General features: G+C 36.6%; 1 long non-coding RNA gene across 1 annotated transcript in view; it reads left to right on the forward strand.

Moving 5' to 3' along the window:
* The window catches only part of LOC121495908, a 46,489-nt gene extending 40,128 nt beyond the window's left edge, over window positions 1-6,361 (forward strand). Inside the window, exon 3 of the long non-coding RNA XR_005989067.1 lies at window positions 6,315-6,361. This is a non-coding gene — a long non-coding RNA (uncharacterized LOC121495908). The remainder of the gene's footprint in view (window positions 1-6,314) is intronic.
* The last annotated feature ends 11,231 nt before the right edge of the window (window positions 6,362-17,592 follow it).

The following is a 17,592-nucleotide window of genomic DNA, read 5'->3' on the forward strand; positions in this document are numbered from 1 at the left end:
AGAGAGAGAGAGAGAGAGAGAGAGAAAGAGAGAGTGCAAGCAAAGGAGGAGGAACAGAGGGGGAGGAAATGGGAGGGGGAAAGAATCTCAAGCAAACTCTGTGCCAAGTGCTGAGCCCAACATGGGGCTCAATCGTAAAAACCCTGAGATCATGAGCTGAAATCAGGAGTCAGATGCTTAACCAACTGAGCCACTCAGGTACCCCAAGTTAATGTACTCTTGATTCCCTTTATCTATTTCACCCATCCCTCTACCCACCTCCCCTCTGGCAATTACCAGTTTGTTCTCTATATTTGAGAATCTGGGGTTTTTTGTTTTGTTTGTTTTGGTTTGTCTCTTTGTTTGCTCATTTACTTTGTTTCTTAAATTCCATGTGAGTAAAATCATAAGGCATTTGTTTTTTTCTAGCTGACTTATTTCACTTTGTGTTGTATCCTCTTAGTCCATCCATGTTATTGTGTGTGTGGTTTTTTTTTAAGATCTTATTTATTCATGAGAGACACAGAGAGAAAGGCAGAGGAAGGAGATGCAGGCTCCCTGTGAGGAGCCCTTGTGGGATTCGATCCCAGGACTCCAGGATCACACCCTGATCTGATGGCAGACATTCAACCATTGAGCCACCCAGGTTGTGCAAATGGCATGATTTCATTCTTTGTTGCAAACGGCATGATTTCATTCTTTTTTATGGCTGGGTAATATTCCATTGTATATGTATAAACCACATCTTCTTTATTCACCTGTGGATGGACTCTTGGGTTGCTTCCATATCTTGGCTATTGTGAACAATGCTTCGGTAGACTTAGGGGTGTATATAGCTTTTCGAGTTACTGTTACTGTTTTCTTTGGGTAAAAAGCCAGTAATGGAATTATTGAATCATATGGTAATTCTATTTTTAATTTTTAAAGGAACTTCTATACTGTTTTCTTTTTTTAAGATTTTTTTATTTATGATAGAGAGAGAAAAGCAGAGAGACAGGAGGAGGGAGAAGCAGGCTCCATGCCGGGAGCCCCACGCGGGACTCGATCCCAGGACTCCAGGATCGCGCCCTGGGCCAAAGGCAGGCGCCAAACCGCTGAGCCACCCAGAGATCCCCTCTATACTGTTTTCTACAGTGGAAGCATCAGTTTGTATTCCCACCAACAGTGTAGGAGGGTTCCCCCCCCTTTCTTTTACATCCTTGCCAAAACCTATTATTTCTTGTGTTTTTGATTTTAGCTGTTCTGACAGGTGTGAAGTGATAGCTCATTATTGTTTTGATTTGCATTTCCTTGATGATTCGTGGTGTTGAGCATCTTTTCGTGTATTTGTTGGCCATCTGTATGTCTTCTTTGGAAAAATGTCTATTGGGTTCCTGTGCGCATTTTAATCAGATCATTTGTTTTTTGAGTGTTGAGTTGTAAAAGTTCTTTGTATATTTTGGATATTAACGCCTTACAGGATATATCATTTGCAAATATCTTCTCTCATTCAGTAAGTTGTCTTTTTGTTTTATTGATGGTTTTCTTCACTGGGTGAACTAAAATTTTAGAATATTTCTTTGAGCACCAAATTATTAGTGCCCTGAGTACTTCCACATATGAAGGTCTTAGGAAAATGTGCTTTTGTGATCAAAGGCAATAGAGTGTTGGTGAAGAGAGAATAAGGTTGAAAAGCATGGATTCAATGTGAAAAGGTGATGACTGAGAGGACATGTAAAAAAAAATCAATAAAATCATTAAAACATGGGGAGTACGTGGATGCTAGTATAGTTTCCTAATTCTAGGATATTAGAACTCGGTTGAAGAGTTGTGCTAAGGACCACAAGGAAGGTATAATTCCAAATAACAATTTTAAAGTTCAGTTTGTGTCATGTAAAGTTTTAGCCTGATGAAAAAGTGGTTTAAGATGAAGTGATGAGTTTCCATGATTCCATGTCAGGAGTACTTGATACGCTCTCCCAAAGTTCCCCAATAAAATGCCTAAGAAAGAGTATTTAAAAAGCAACACCAGAAAACAAAGAGAAGCCTATATGCTGTCATCTAGTGTGAATTTCTACTAAAGAGAATTTCTACAAAAACACTGATGAATATGCCCCTAGTGATGAAGTTAGAAAAAGGTTTTGATCGCTCCTTTTTTCTGTCCTCTTAAATGTGAGGTAACTTTAATTAGAAAAACAGGTGCTTGCCTGTCTTTGCAAGGGGATTGTTTTCTGTGGTAGGCAGTGTTGTATAACTTGTCCCACATCTGTCTCATCATTTCTCCTTTTATATCCTTTGAAAACTAAATCTCTGAGTATGTAACACAGCCAGGAATCAAAAGATCTGATTGGGTTCACATTGCAAGTATTCATTGTTTCAATCTAAGGATTTTCTCCTGGGTAGGTGGGAGTGTAGGTGTACATACATTTGTGCTCAGATTTTCTGAACATTCCTCTACTTTATTTCTATGGACCTAACCTGAAAAAGAAAGGTGTGGAAAATACATTAATATCTACTCTCATGATTATTATTGATTCTCCAAGCATTTATAATTACCTGGGCTGCATTCTTCAGACCCTCTTTGAGGTAATGTTGATGTATAGGACATAGCAAATTTTCTGTACTCTAACGTAATGCCAAGTGTTACAATTGCTAATGCATATTTTATAATTCTAGAAGTTTATGAGATCACATTTGGTGCCTACAATCCCTGGGGTGCAATTTAAAGAAGAAAAAATGGAATCTAACCAAGGGCAATGTAGAAGTTTTGGAGAAATAAATAGAGGATGTGCAATTATAATGGTCAAGGATCTTAAAACTCAAACTCAGATTTTATGCCACTCTATTATATATATAATGTATATATGTATAATATATATAATAATCATTTTTAAAGTTGATTGTTTTGTATAGTAGAAGGGAAGATAGAAAAATTTGTCCTAAAACTGTTGTCTAATTTTTAAAAAGTAACATTTATTTTTCTTTTTGATTTAAAAAGTAATGCCTGCTTACTGTAAGGACTTTAAAAAGTAACATTGTATTACTATAGAAAAAATTAAAATATAGTAGAATACTATAATACAGCTAATATTATATAGTACTTATGATGTGCTAGACATCATTCTAAACACTTGATGTATAGTAACCATTTTCATTTTCACAATATCTTCTCGGGTAGATATTATTAGTCCTACTCATAGATAAGAAACTAAGTCATAGATAATTTAATTAATATGTATATACTTGGTCTTATATCTTTTATAATTTTATTATTCTCATATATAAAAATAATATGTTCTTATATGTTATGTGATTTTATTTTCTTTTATTATCTTCTGTTTTTGAAGATCACTAGTAGTTCTCTTTCAACTTTTTCAAAAATATTACTAACCTATATTTTTTCTAATTACCAAAATAAGAAACGAAATGATATCTTTGGATTTTCTTCTATATATGAATGATGAAGCAACACTTCCCTTTCTCATCTCCATTTCTAGTCTTTGTTAATGTAATCTGGAGTTTACTTTAAATTTTTTATGTTTTTTAAATTGTCTTTATATTATATAATCTTTCTATCAGGATTGCAATTTGACAACTATATTCCATTTTGTAACCAAGTTTATAATTCTTTAGACTTATTTCAAAGGTTTTCAATGCTTGTTGCCAATTCTTTTACATCTTCCTATTTTTCCCTTTAATTTCGATTTGTCTCTTAATCTTAAAGGTTATTGTTTTCTTGCTTTCTTGCTTTTTCATAGGATAGGTGAATAGAGACTTTTAGTCTGTTACACACAGAAGATTGTCTTTTGATTGCCTTCACATCTATTTGAGTGAATTTGGAGCATTTCTCTTCCAAAAACTCTGAAAATCTTACTCCATTGTATTCTGGCACTAGCATTGCAAATAAAAGCCTGAGGCCAGCCTGGTTCCTTTATGCACAACATGTTTGTACATATCCCTGTAAGGTTTTTCCTTTATCCATATAATTCTAAACTTTTTTCAGAATATGTCTATGCATTTATCTTTTTGTCAAGGGGAGTCAAGAAGCTCAATAGTTAAGGACTCAAGCTTGGCAATCCAATAACATAGACTGAATGTCAACTCTGCTACTTGAGTTGAGACTTTTAAATGTCCTCTAATGACCCTCTCCAAGAATCAGTTTCCTCAACATAAAGTAGAATAATGACTTTACTGCTTACGTTTGTTGTTAAGGTTCAATGAAAGCATGGATAGAAAATGTATAGCACAGTACCTGGCTCATAGTAAGTGACAATTATTACTGTCATTAGTCTTACCTGGAACATGATTCATTATTTCAATCTTTGTTCTAATGCAAAAGTCAAAGCAGACTCAAGAGCCATAGATTTCACTCCTCATCAAAGTTTTTGAATAATTCAAAGAATAGAGGCAAACACACCAGGTAGAAAAAGCATTATTTTCCTGGAGAAGCCTGAAATCATCAAAAGGTTGCAAAAGTTTGCAAAATATCTTTTTTGTTTTTTAACATATTGGGGCTTGGGCTTTGGTTTTGGATTAACCAACGCATTTTGAACAATGTGCATGGAACCAATTAATTTTGAACAAATGTGCATGGAAATCTTATTCACAAAGGGAGCTATTTTGGTTTTGAAGGACCATTTCATTTATATTCCATCAACTACACATGGATAGGAAAATGCTTACATGACTACCCCTTATTCTCCAGCTATGTTCCTTAAATCCAGACATTCCTGCTGTATTCAAAATAAGCAACCTAGACAGACCAGGCATATCCTGATGATAATGTTCTACAGCTAGAGATTACTTGGAAAAAATATGGTTGACATGTTTACAACGAGATCTGAATGAGGTCATTTATACCCTTGTGTAGAGAAGGAGTCAACCCTTTCCTTCCTAACTTTCATACTCCAGTGTTTTTCAACTCAGAAAAATGTTCCTAAAATAGATCTTTGATTACTGTTTCTGTCTCAAGTTTTCTTCTTAGGAAGGAACATCAATAATTCTTCTGTCCAGCTCTCTTTCTTTGTTGTCCATAACTATTATTTTTAAAAATCCCATTTTCTCCATTCCTTTCCCCTCATCTTTTTTCATACTGTAAATGTTGCCTCCAAATGTAGATTTAAATATTATTATATATTTGGGTTCATATCTTTTCTTTCCTCACTCATCTCCATGTTCATTTCATCCTGTTCTCTTACATCTTGGACTGTTCTCCTTATATTTTTTCTATAAGAGTTTTTCTAGGATTAATTTTTTATGATAAGAGTCTTATTTTTTTATACACTGCTAAACCAGCAAACAGATTTCTATAATTTTCTTTTTCTGGATCTTAAATTAGATTGTATTCAGAGGTTTCTTCTCACACTGAGTATGCAATTCCTTTTTCTTTGTTCTACAACATTTAAAAAATCAGCTTGATGCTTTTTTTCCCACTGACTTATACTTGAATAAGAGATATTTCTATGGTAAGTAGATGGTCTTTGATTTCATTCTTTGCCTTCTTGAATTTGGTTGTATTCTGTTTTCAGGTAGCAGAATCTAATACTCTTTCATTTTGTGTGGCTTGGCTGGACTGAGATGCTATAACCTTCTAACTGTCAAGCTCTCTAGTAACTAAACAGATGATATTGTGAAAATCTATCATTTACTGTATACATTTTCCCCAGAGTTTATCTTTCTCCAGCTCCATCTACTACTGTTCTTTACCCAATGTTATTACCTGATTTTGCTGCCCTACACCCCTCCCTCCATTCCCCACTTCATGCTGACATAGTTAATGGGAGTTATAGTTGCTGATAATGTAGAAAAAGTAGCATAAATTGGAGATAGAGAACAACATTCCAATATCTATCTATCTATCTATCTATCTATCTATCTATCTATCATCTATCTATCATTCCTATAATAGGAGGTTGTGTTCTCAGTGTTCTAGTTGGTAAAGACCCTGACTTTCTTAATAAGGAAAGAAAAGTGATTCGAAGATAAACAAAATCTCTTACTTTCTGTGAAAGTACTTTCATGGGTTCTGAAGTTAGGAAATAAAAGATATGGCATCTCCCACCTTGCTATATTTTTGATCATTTGTTTTTGGGAAAGCCAGCTGCTCTGTTATAAATATACTCATTCGGCCCTGTGAGGAAACCGACATTGAGAGGAACCAAGGCCTCCCACCAACAACTAGCATCAATATGATAGCCATGTGAATGAACTACTTTTGAAACAATTTTTCCAGCTCTAGTCCAGTTTAGTCTGGACTTCTTAAGATGACTGTAGCTTCATCTGACATCTTGACTGCTTATGAGAGACCTCAGGTCAGAATCTCCCAGACAATTCACTCCCAAATTCTTGACCCACAGAAACTGCTGTGAGACAATAACCAAACTGTGGAAGGAGCCTCGGTGTCCATCGAAAGATGAATGGATGAAGAAGATGTGGTTTATGTATACAATGGAATATTACTCAGCCATTAGAAATGACAAATACCATTTGCTTCGACATGGATGGAAGTGGAGGGTATTATGCTGAGTGAAATAAGTCAATCAGAGAAGGACAAACATTATATGGTCTCATTCATTTGGGGAATATAAAAAATAGTGAAAGGGAATAAAGGGGAAAGGAAAAAAAATGAGTGGGAAATATCAGGGAGGGAGACAGAACATGAGAGACTCCTGACTCTGGGAAACGAACTAGGGGTGGTGGAAGGGGAGGTAGGCGGGGGGTGGGGATGACTGGGTGATGGGCACTGAGGGGGGCACTTGATGGGATGAGCACTGGGTGTTATTCTATATGTTGGCAAATTGAACACCAATAAAAAATAAATATATAAATTTAAAAAAAGAAACTGCTGTGAGAAACAATATACGCTTATTTCATTTATTTTTATTTAAATTTTTAAATTGAGATAAAATTTGTATTCCATATAATTTACTACTTTCAAAATTACAATTCAATGGTTTTTAGTATATTCATACTATTGCACAACCATCACCACTACCTAATTCCAGACAACTTCCTCACCCTGAAAATAAATCCTGTATCTCCTAATTCTTCTCTCCTCCCATCCCCTGACAACCAGTAATTTATTTTCTATCTTCTGGATTTGCCTTTTTTGGAAATTTCATATAAAATGGAATCACACAACATGGGACTGTGTCTGTTTATTTAGCATAATATTTTCAAGCTTTGTGATATTGTAGCATGTATCAGCACTTCTTTCCTTTTTATGGCTGAATAATATTCTATTGTATGGACATACCTTATTTTGTTTATATCCATTCATCTTCAGATAATCCATGCAATCACTTGAGTTGTTTCCATCTTTTAGCTACTATGAATAATGCTGCTACGGACATTTGTGTATAAGTTTTTGCGTGAACACATATTTTCAATTCTCTCAGGTATATACCTAAGAGTAGAATTGCTGGGTCATATGGTAATTCTACCTTTAACTTTTTGAGAATAAATATTAATAGATGTTTTAAACTGCTAAAGCTTTGGGGCAGTTTATTATGCAGGAATTGATAACAATTGTCCTTCTTTTAGTGCATAGAATAATTGGTATGTCATGGGTTCTTTTCATGGCATAGTCCCTTTGAGATTCTAAGAATAGATTGACTATTGGTCAAGTATTCAGTGTCGTTATGGGGTTTGGGTTGTTGTTGTTGTTTTTTTTTTTTTACAGTTTTTATATGTGATGTCATAAGAGTTTTTGTTGAAATTTGGGAGAGGCCATGAATGAGGCTATTAGTATCTATTATTACATATCAAATTACCACAAATTTAACAGCTTAAAAATTCTACACACTTGTTATCTCACAGCTTCTGTGAATCAGACCTTGACTTGGCTAGTTCCTCTGCTCAGGGTCTAACCAGGCTGCAATTAAGGTGTCATTTGGGATACTTCTCATCTGGAGGCTTATTTAGGAAAGAATCTGCTTCCAAGCTCATTTAGACTTTTGGAAGAATTCATTTCTTGTGATTGTAGGACTCAGGGCTCTATCTTCTTGTTGGCTATTGCCTGGAAGGTGCCCATGGTTCTTCGTGGCTACTTTCACATGGACTTCCCAACATGGCCACTTTTTTCACTGAGGCAGCAGGCAGAGTCTTTAGGATGAGGGTGCTAGCAACATGGTCTTAAAAAATTGTAACCTAGTCACCAAAGTGGCATTGAATCCCTTTGTTATATTCTATCACTTAGAAGCCGGCCACAGGTCCTGCTCACACTTAATGGGAGAGGATTATCCCAGGGTATGAACATTAAGATGTAGGGATCATGGGGGCCTTCCAGAGTCTGTCTGCCATAGGCTGCAAACCAAATACCATTCTAAACAAGATGTGGAGAAAAATCTTGGAGAGAAATGCTTTTCTATTTTACTTTAAAGTATTTCTAAAAGGTTGAAATTTGTTAGGTGGTACTTTTATGATGTATTTTCACTCTTACCTCTTAAAATTTTTTTCTTTTCTCACTTTGCTCTCTAGCTCAAATTTGGAAAAATGAATTGCAATCTAGATCTAGCTATAATGGTTCTATGGTCTTCATATAGTCACTGTGTTGAAAACTTTAGGAGTCAGTATAGGATAAGGCTTATAAACATGGGCTCTGGAGTTAGGGAAAGCCTGGGTTCAAAGTTTGGCTCTGCTGCTTACTAGCTGTGTCACTTTGGGCAAATTGATTAACCTATTATGTTTCAATTTCTTTATCTGTAACATAGGCGTAATAGTAATATTTACCCTAAGGGGTCATGCATATTCGAGGACAGAACTCCTATAAAGTGTTTAACATATCACTTTATATATTGTAAGCACTCTATTAATGCAAATCTATAATAATAATGACAACAACAATTATTATTATTATTATTAAACTAAAGAGGAGAGTTTTGAGGATGAGGGAACAGGAACCAGTATGGTACAAAGGACAAGTATGATAAAGACTCAACAAATTTAGCGATTGGAAGGTTATTGCTGGTCATGATAAGAGCTGTGCCATTGGATGGGGGTTAGGCTGTAACTGTACTGCTGTGCTGGTATGCAGGGAATGGGAAGTTAGGAAGAGAAAGCAAAAGGAAAGGGCATTGACTCTGGTGGGAGAAACTCTGAAGGAGCGTCAGTTGAGCAATATGTACTCTGTGCCCTTTGTCTATACAAGTAATAGTTAACAAGGTGTCACCTTACAAAGACAGTATGTATATCCAGCAACTTCTCAAACCTCTGCTGGAGATTCAGTCTTTTCCCTTTTTGGGTTAGTGCATTTCAAACCTTTTTGTATAGGAAAATTTTAAAAATCCAAACTTCTATTACTGACTTCTTTATAATTTGCTAAATTACAACTTTAAGTATTTAAAGGTTTCTAGCATACATAGCAAGCTGATGCAATAAACGAAAGAAGAAGAAAGAAGAAGAAGAAGAAGAAGAAGAAGAAGAAGAAGAAGAAGAAGAAGAAGAAGCTGATCTGTAAGAGGTAGGGGAGATTAGTAAAGAGTTACATATACCCAGCTGGCATGGAAATGAATGGTGGAGCCTTTGAGTGTGAGGAGGGAGATGGATCAAATATAAGCCAAATATGGTGGAATTAGAGGTTTTAATGTTGCATACTAAATTACAAACCCATTTGGCATGTGACCAGCTATCAATATGGGCAAAATGCAGAAGCTGATGTTTATGTTTTCCCTGAGCTAGTTGGAGGATTTATCTGTGCAGTAATAAGCTGTCCAAGCTGGAACAGTAGGGAAGATGCTTGAGTTTGTAATTTATTATTATTCCATTTACCATTGTCCTTCGTGCCAGCAGTCACACTTCACCCAAGATCTTTCTAAATAATTTCAGTTCATCAGCCAGAAAGAAGAATAATTCCTCAAGGTAAGGGCCATAAGCCCAATGCTGTGCCTTTACCTTAAATGGGCACTGGAAATAGCATATGATGCAGTGTCTGGTCATTTATAGAGCCAACAAGAGCCTTAGTTCCTCCTTTGGGGGGTGCTAGCGGAAACTTCAATAAAGTGTTGCCACGAGGAAGTAAAAAGGTCCTGAACTGGAATCACAAAGTCCAATAATAAATCCTCATTCCATTACTTACTATGTGAACTTGGGGAATTCATGCCTCTAAACCCCATTTTATTAGCTGTAAAATGGGGCAATTATGTCACTCCCATGGATTGTTGTACAAACGTGATGAGATGCTGGGTGTCTGCATGTTGAAGGTTCAATAAATTTTTCCTGGATTTGGATTCCTAGCACATCTCTACTTTCTATTAGATGTATATTTTGAATTCTTCCTGTGAATATGACTTGTGTAATAACCTCTAATTTCCATCCCCAAAATGGGGAGTAGTGAGTTACCTGCTCACAGTAACTGCCATAGCTGTACGGTAGACAGTGAATGAGTAAGTGTGGTGAACTGAGGTGACTTCATTGTCATGGACGTCCAGACCCTTAGCTGTGTCTCAAACCCACTGAGTGACCTTGAAAATGATCTAGAGTCTTTGAGTCTGCTTCCTGATTTGTAAATTATGCTCCTGGGGCAGGTGATGGTGTAGAATAAAACATCTAAGTTTTTTTCTTTCTTGAATATTCCTGATCTAGATCATAAAGTTCTTTCCATACTGGGCTATTGAGTCATACTTTTATTCATGGTAATTCATTAAGAAGCATTATCATCCATCATTATTATTATTACCAGGAACTCTAAATGATTCCCATGGAAGAATTTAGCAGATAATTAAATCATTTGCAATAAATAAGTTTGCTAACTAAAATGTGGTGCAGATCTATGAAGAAGAAGAGAATTTGTTTTATTATAATTAAAATTTATTAAAAGAAAGTCATTATTATTCAGTTCCTGAGTTGTGTATGCATGAATATTTGTTGATTTAACAAATAAATAGGTTCTTTCACTATATACAAGCAACTATGCAATAAGGTCAAATGTGAGCATGAACTATTTGGACATTAGAGGAAACGTGGAAGGGGCTCTGTTCAGATCACTTACCATTCTGTGATGTTATTCGGTACTGCTGTCCTAAAATATTACTTTGCCTGCAAGGATCCTGCAGGCTAATTTCAGCAGCTGGGAACCTTCCCAGGTCGTCATTGGTTTTAAGGTATGCTGCCGCAGGCGGTCACCAGCAAGCATCTGTCTCCAAATCTAGGGGGAGCTGACAGTGGCATGACCCGAGCCCCAGAAGAAAGTTTAATGGAAACTGGTAAGTCATAGTTCCAGATTCCAATATTTTTGTCAGAATAAATGTGGGTCTTATTGAAAAGTCATATATACACAGAAGAGTTACCTTAACCACACAGGGGATCAATGCTGATCTCATTCAGAACCAATTATTGACAGATTAGCAGACACATTACATGTAAGGGATCCCTATGCTCAGAGCATCTGCCCTATCAAGCAGTCTTCCTCTATGACCATTTACTTCATGGGCTTTGAGTCAGTCAGACCCAGATTCAATTCCTACTGCTGCGCATTAGCTCTGTGACTTTGGGCAGATTTTATTTTCCATAAAATGAAGATAAAAACAGTTTTTACTTCACTTATGGTGAATGTATGAATTAAATGAGATAAGGCATATTGTATGCTTTTAAAAGTGCTTTTCATGTTGTAAGCCCTGAAATATTATACCTATTTATTATTATATTGTTATTGTTAATAAAAATTGAGGCTCAGAGAATATTGCTCTGGGTCAGTCAGCTGACAATTGGCAGCACAGGGGTGAGCACCCAGGTCTGTCTGCCTAAGCTTATAACCACACTGCTGCAAAAGAGAAATGAGTAGGATTACTCTAAAAGCATCAACAGCAAAGATAGAACTTGCTGCTGACTGATGCTGTGTGGACAGCCGATTCTGGCAGGATCATGTCACTCCATGACAGAAAGAAGTGGGAGTCAGTCAAAGGTACAACAGTCGTTACATCTTTCTTCCCACAGGCTACGGAAAGACCTAAGGCTGGACCTCCAGGGCACTCCTAGAACCAGGCAAACCTAAGCTGACCTACTTGTGAACTGGGGTTAAAACTTAACAAAATGAATACTAAGCAGTGCAACATGTATAATTTCTTTTGTATAACTTCTCTTTTATGTTCCTTTATGCTGCTGTCGTACCCCGTGTCCATATGGTGTACTCTGGGATGCAGTCTCCTTCCAAATCCCAAATTGGGAGTGGAATACAAATATCTCTGGTTTTCCTTTTCCTACACTTTCTAGAGTTTTCTTTTGCATAGCCTTTAAGGCACCACCCAAAGTTGTGAAGGGGAAGCCAGGGCCCGAGCACCTGACTTCTTGCTACTCTTTTCTTCTTTTCGTAAAATACTTTTTTATTTTCTACTCCTGTCTTACATGAACTTTTCTTGGGTCACCTCTGAGTCCACTCTGCCCATGGCTTAGAGGAAAAGTATATCTTTTCAGGCATGTAAGCATTGCTTCTTAGATGTAAAAAAGGATATTTTAGAATTTATAAAAATGTTTTCTCTCTCTGAAATGTCTTGTTTTCAAGTCTTTCTTTCTATGGATTTTTTAAAAGACATTTCAAGATATACCACAAAGCTGTAGTCATCAAAACAGTATGATGCTGGCACAAAAATAGACATGAATAAATGGAACAGAATAGAGAGCCCAGAAATAAACCCACGCTTATGTGGTCAATTAATCTATGACAAAAGAGGCAAGAATATACAATGGGAAAAAGACAGTCTCTTCAATAAATGGTGCTGGGAAATTGGACAGCTACATGCAAAAGAATGAGACTGGATGATCTTCTTATACCATATGCAAAAACCTCTCAAAATGTATCAAAGACCTAAATATGAGACCTGACACCATAAAACTCCTTGAAGAAAACATAGGTAATAATTTCTTCTACATTAAGCCGCAGCAACATTTTCTAGATATGTCTTCTCAGGCAAAGGAAACAAAAGCAAAATTAACTATTGGGACTACACCAAATACAAAGCTTTTGCACAGTGAAGGAAGACATCAGCAAAACAAAAAGGCAACCTACTGAATGGGAGAAGATATTTGCAAATGATATAACCTGTAAAGGGTTAATATCTAAAATACATAAAGAACTTCTCAAACTCAACACCAAACACTCTAATTAAAAAATGGACAGATGACACAAATAGAAATTTTTCCAAATGAGATATACAGATGACCAACAATCACATGAAAATATGTTCTACACCACTAATCATCAGAGAAATGCAAATTGAAACCACAGTGAGATATCACCTCACACCTGTCAGAATGACTAAAACAAAAACACAAGAAATAACAAGTGTTGGCAAGGATATGGAGAAAAAGGAACACTTCTATAGTGTTGGTGGGAATGGAGAAGTGTCCATTCACAGATGAATTGATAAAGAAGATATGGTATTTATATACCATGGAATATTATTCAGCCATAAAAAGAAAGAAATCTTGCCATTTGCAACAAAATGACGGACCTAGGGGATAAGTGAAATAAGTCAATCAGAAAGACAAATACCATGTGATTTCACTCATATGTGGAATTGAAGAATTGAATACACTTATCTTGATGAGCAAGGAGACATGTATGGGATGTTTGAATCATTACATTGTATATCTGAAACAAATATAACACTTTATGTTAATTATACTTCAATAAGAAATAAATTAAAATGTTATTTTATACAACTTTTTCTGGGGATCCCTGGGTGGTGCAGCGGTTTAGCGCCTGCCTTTGGCCCAGGGCGCGATCCTGGAGACCCGGGATCGAATCCCACATCGGGCTCCCGGTGCATGGAGCCTGCTTCTCCCTCTGCCTGTGTCTCTGCCTCTCTCTCTCTCTCTGTGTGACTATCATGAATAAATAAAAATAAAAAAAATAAAAACCTTTTTCTGATTTTTTTTTTATTTTTTATTTTTTTCCTTTTTTTCCTTTTTCTGATTTTAAAGAAAAATGACGTTTGAGTTGGTGCTAACCTCTTCCTTCCCTAGGACAGCATGATTCTTGGCTTATCTTTAAGACAGTTGGGATGTATGGGAAAGAAATAACTCCTAGATTAATAAAGAATTAGGAAATAATGGAAAATATTTTAAAAATATTTTCTCTATGATACTGGTGAAGATCCATAGTTAGTTATGTCATTAGGATAGATATTTGCTCTTTGAGGGACAATTGCATCATGCCTTCTGTTCAGGGATGCTTTATCCCAACCATGTCTGCATTTTGTATTCGTTATCTATTGTTGTGTAACAAATTACCACAAAATTTTAAGAGATTAAAACAAGCAAGCATTTATTATTTCACAATTTCTATGAGTCAGGAATTTGGGAGCAGCTTAGCTGGTGCATTAACCCAAAGTTTTTCATAAAGTTGCAGTCAAGCTGTTAGCTGGGGCTGCAGTCATCTCAAAACTTGACTGGGGCTGAAAACCTGCTTCCAAATTCACTAACATGATTATTATCAGTCCTTAAAATATCTACTTTCAAGCTTATTCATGTGACCCTTTCCACCAGGCTGGTTACCTTACAACACGGCAAATGGTTCCTTCAGGGAGAGAGTGACCAAGATGGAAGCCACAGTCTTTTCAGAACCTTGTATCAGGATTAACATCCTACCACTTCTGCCAGAGTCTGTTAGAAGTAAGTCAATAAATTCAGTCCACACTCTAAGGAAAGAGATTATTACCCCAGGGTATGAATACCAGGTAGTGGGGATTATTGGGTATCATCCTAGAGACTGTCTGGCACAAACTTCTTCACCCTGCCAGAAATATCTCTTGGGTTATAGGTGAGAGGATAGAATTCTATGATTTCTCCCAGTTCTGTGGCATAAATGGTCATGACACTTAATGAAGTGTTTCACACATTGTGCCTTATTCTCAAATGAGTTTAGGCAAATCTGCCATGATACTGATGATCTCAGGTCTGCAGTGGTTTGCAGGACACTTCTTTCTAAGGCAGCTTCTTGTAATCATTTGCTCTCTGCTGTTGAGAGAGCATCTTAGGATACAATCATGGAATCTCAAATGAGTGGCTAATGGGATAAATGAGAAATATAGGGAGTTTTCCCTATTATGAGTCATCTTGCCATTTCAAGAGTTGTTGTAAACACAAAAGCATTTGAATTCATTGGATCACAGAATTAAGTGTTGAGAAATATGGATTTGAACTTGGGCCCTGTCTCTAACTAGCTCTACGCATGGGACAAGTTACTTTACCTCTTGGAAGTTTCATTTACTTAGAAAAGTTTGCACTGAATGGTCTCAAAGGGCCCTTCTAGCTCTAACAGGCTGTGCTTTAATCACAAGTATCTCTCTTCTTCAAGAGCTTTGTGTGGAGCCAGGCTGCAATCCTACTCTGTTATATAAAATTGTTGGGATTACATCGATTGCTATCATTTGGCAATTTTCTAGTTTCAGTTTTTGGAAACTGCTAAGACACATTCCCACCAATCTTATATAGGAAAACAGCCAATATTTATTGAAATATTACCATGTGCCAGGCACTATGCTAAGCATTTTATAGGCTTTCTAATTCGATCCTAAAAACAATCCTAGAAGTAGATATCTTTTTATCCGTAGTTAAAGAAGAAGAAATTGAAGCTTAGGGACTAACTTGTCAAGATCACAAACTACTAATGAGTAGGGCCAAAGTTCTAATGGTCAGTCTGTCTAGCTCAAAACTGGGCTCTCAACCTCTATGTTATCCATTTTATGCCCTGGTTCCTTGAGTGGGGCCTATCAGTCAAGTATCCAAGGCCATGAACAATGGAGCTTATCAAAGTACTCTGGTTAGTGTGAAATTTTAGAAATGCTAAGCAATCCTTGGGAATGAGCATTATTGTAACAGTAAAGCTGTTACTTAAAAGAAAGTGAACAAATGGCAAATGGTTCCTCCAGGGAGAGGTACCATTTTCTGAAAGACTTCTAAATGTGTGGTGTTAAAGAAAAGTGGCTAATAAATTTTGTGCCGCTTCCCATCCACACATCCTGCTGTGATTTTTTAATTCTTTATGAATACACATTTATTTGACAATCTCTCCTGTGTTTTTCGTTAGTAAGAGAACTACGAAATGGAAATGCTTCTTTTGACCCTTTGACCCTACTAGAGGGATAGCCATAAGTTTCTTGTTGCCAGAGGTCTTTCAAAGTGGAAGGATTTTGAGGCTGTTTGGAGGTTTTGGTTTTTTTTCTCCCTTAGGCTTTTAGCCACGCAACTAGAGCTTAGAATTGAATTTGAGCCACAGCTCACTATAGAATACTGTGTAAGAACTCCACTGGGAACCCCCTGGAAAAGGATATGTCTGGTCCGTGGTTCTTCTCAGTTCAGTCTGATGCTGCTACACAAACCAGTTCTTACCATGGGCTGATGAGAGGACATTAATCACTTTTCAGTGGCTTTTGTTCCTAAGTGCTGTTTTGGAGGGGAGCCCTTTGGAGTTGGAAGACATACTGTTTTATGTAGCCATTTATTTGGCTATTGCCGTAAGTGAAATTTCCACCAACACGAACAAGCCATTCCAAAGACTTTAGTAGATGGGAATGGCTGGACTTGAATAATCAAAACTGTAAAGGAACAAGGCATAATCACTACTATTTATGGAGAATTTTGTGGGTACTTTACATATTATCTAAGTAAATTCTTTCACCAAGCTTGGGTGATAGATATTATTATTTCCATGATATAGACAATATGTAGAGAGTTTAAGAGATTCATCCGAAGTCGCAATTCCTGTAACTAAGAGAGCTGAACTAGAACCTGGGTCTCTCAGATTCCAAAGTCAGTGTTTTAGGCAACTATGCAAAGTATCTACAAATAAGTTAGAACTATCTTTTATGTGAACTCCAGAAACTTGGAATCATGTTTCTCTGTTTAGAGTGGGATTGGCACTTAAAATTTTCATATCCTGAATTTGCAGCATAGACAACATTTTAAATTGAACAGTTAAATTATTTAAAAAGAATAAACATTTGTAAAACACTTCAAAAGCACTCATTTACAAAATTGATAGAAGATATGGAATCATAAAACCTCTAGTTAGAAAGGATCTCAAAAGTAATAGATCCTTCTCTCTCCTATCCTCACATCTCTCACCATTCTCACAGGCTCATTTAAATAGTCTTTTTCTTGGCAGAAAACACTTAGCTTATAAAGCTCTGTGCCTTTAAGATATTTCACAACTTGGACGTCTTCTTCTTCAGCTTCTACTTCCCTCAAAATTAGACCAAATGGTGTGTGTGAATTCTTATTGAGCCTCAACATATCCTCCTGGGGAGCAAAGTTTATTCAACAGCAAGAATACCTTAAATCCTTCTATGTTTGCTTTCCTCTGGAGAACTTGTACTACTTCCTTATTTGTTTATTCTTCCAACTTCTTTGACTGGAACTATACTGTCCAATGAGGTCACCATTAGCTGCATCAGGCTAATGAGCACTTGAAATGTGGCTAGTCAGAATTTAAAAATTTCAGGGGACCTGGGTGGTGCAGTCAGTTAAGCTTCCAACTCTTGGTTTTGGTTCAGGTCCTGATCTCAGAGTCTTTTTTTTTTTAATTTATTTATTCATGAGAGACACACACACACACAGAGAGAGGCAGAGACAGGCAGAGGGAGAAGCAGGCTCCATGCAGGGAGCCCAACATGGGACTCGATCCCGGGTCTCCAGGAT

Source organism: Vulpes lagopus, chromosome 7 (assembly GCF_018345385.1).
Source record: "Vulpes lagopus strain Blue_001 chromosome 7, ASM1834538v1, whole genome shotgun sequence".
NCBI classification, from domain to species: Eukaryota; Metazoa; Chordata; class Mammalia; order Carnivora; family Canidae; genus Vulpes; species Vulpes lagopus.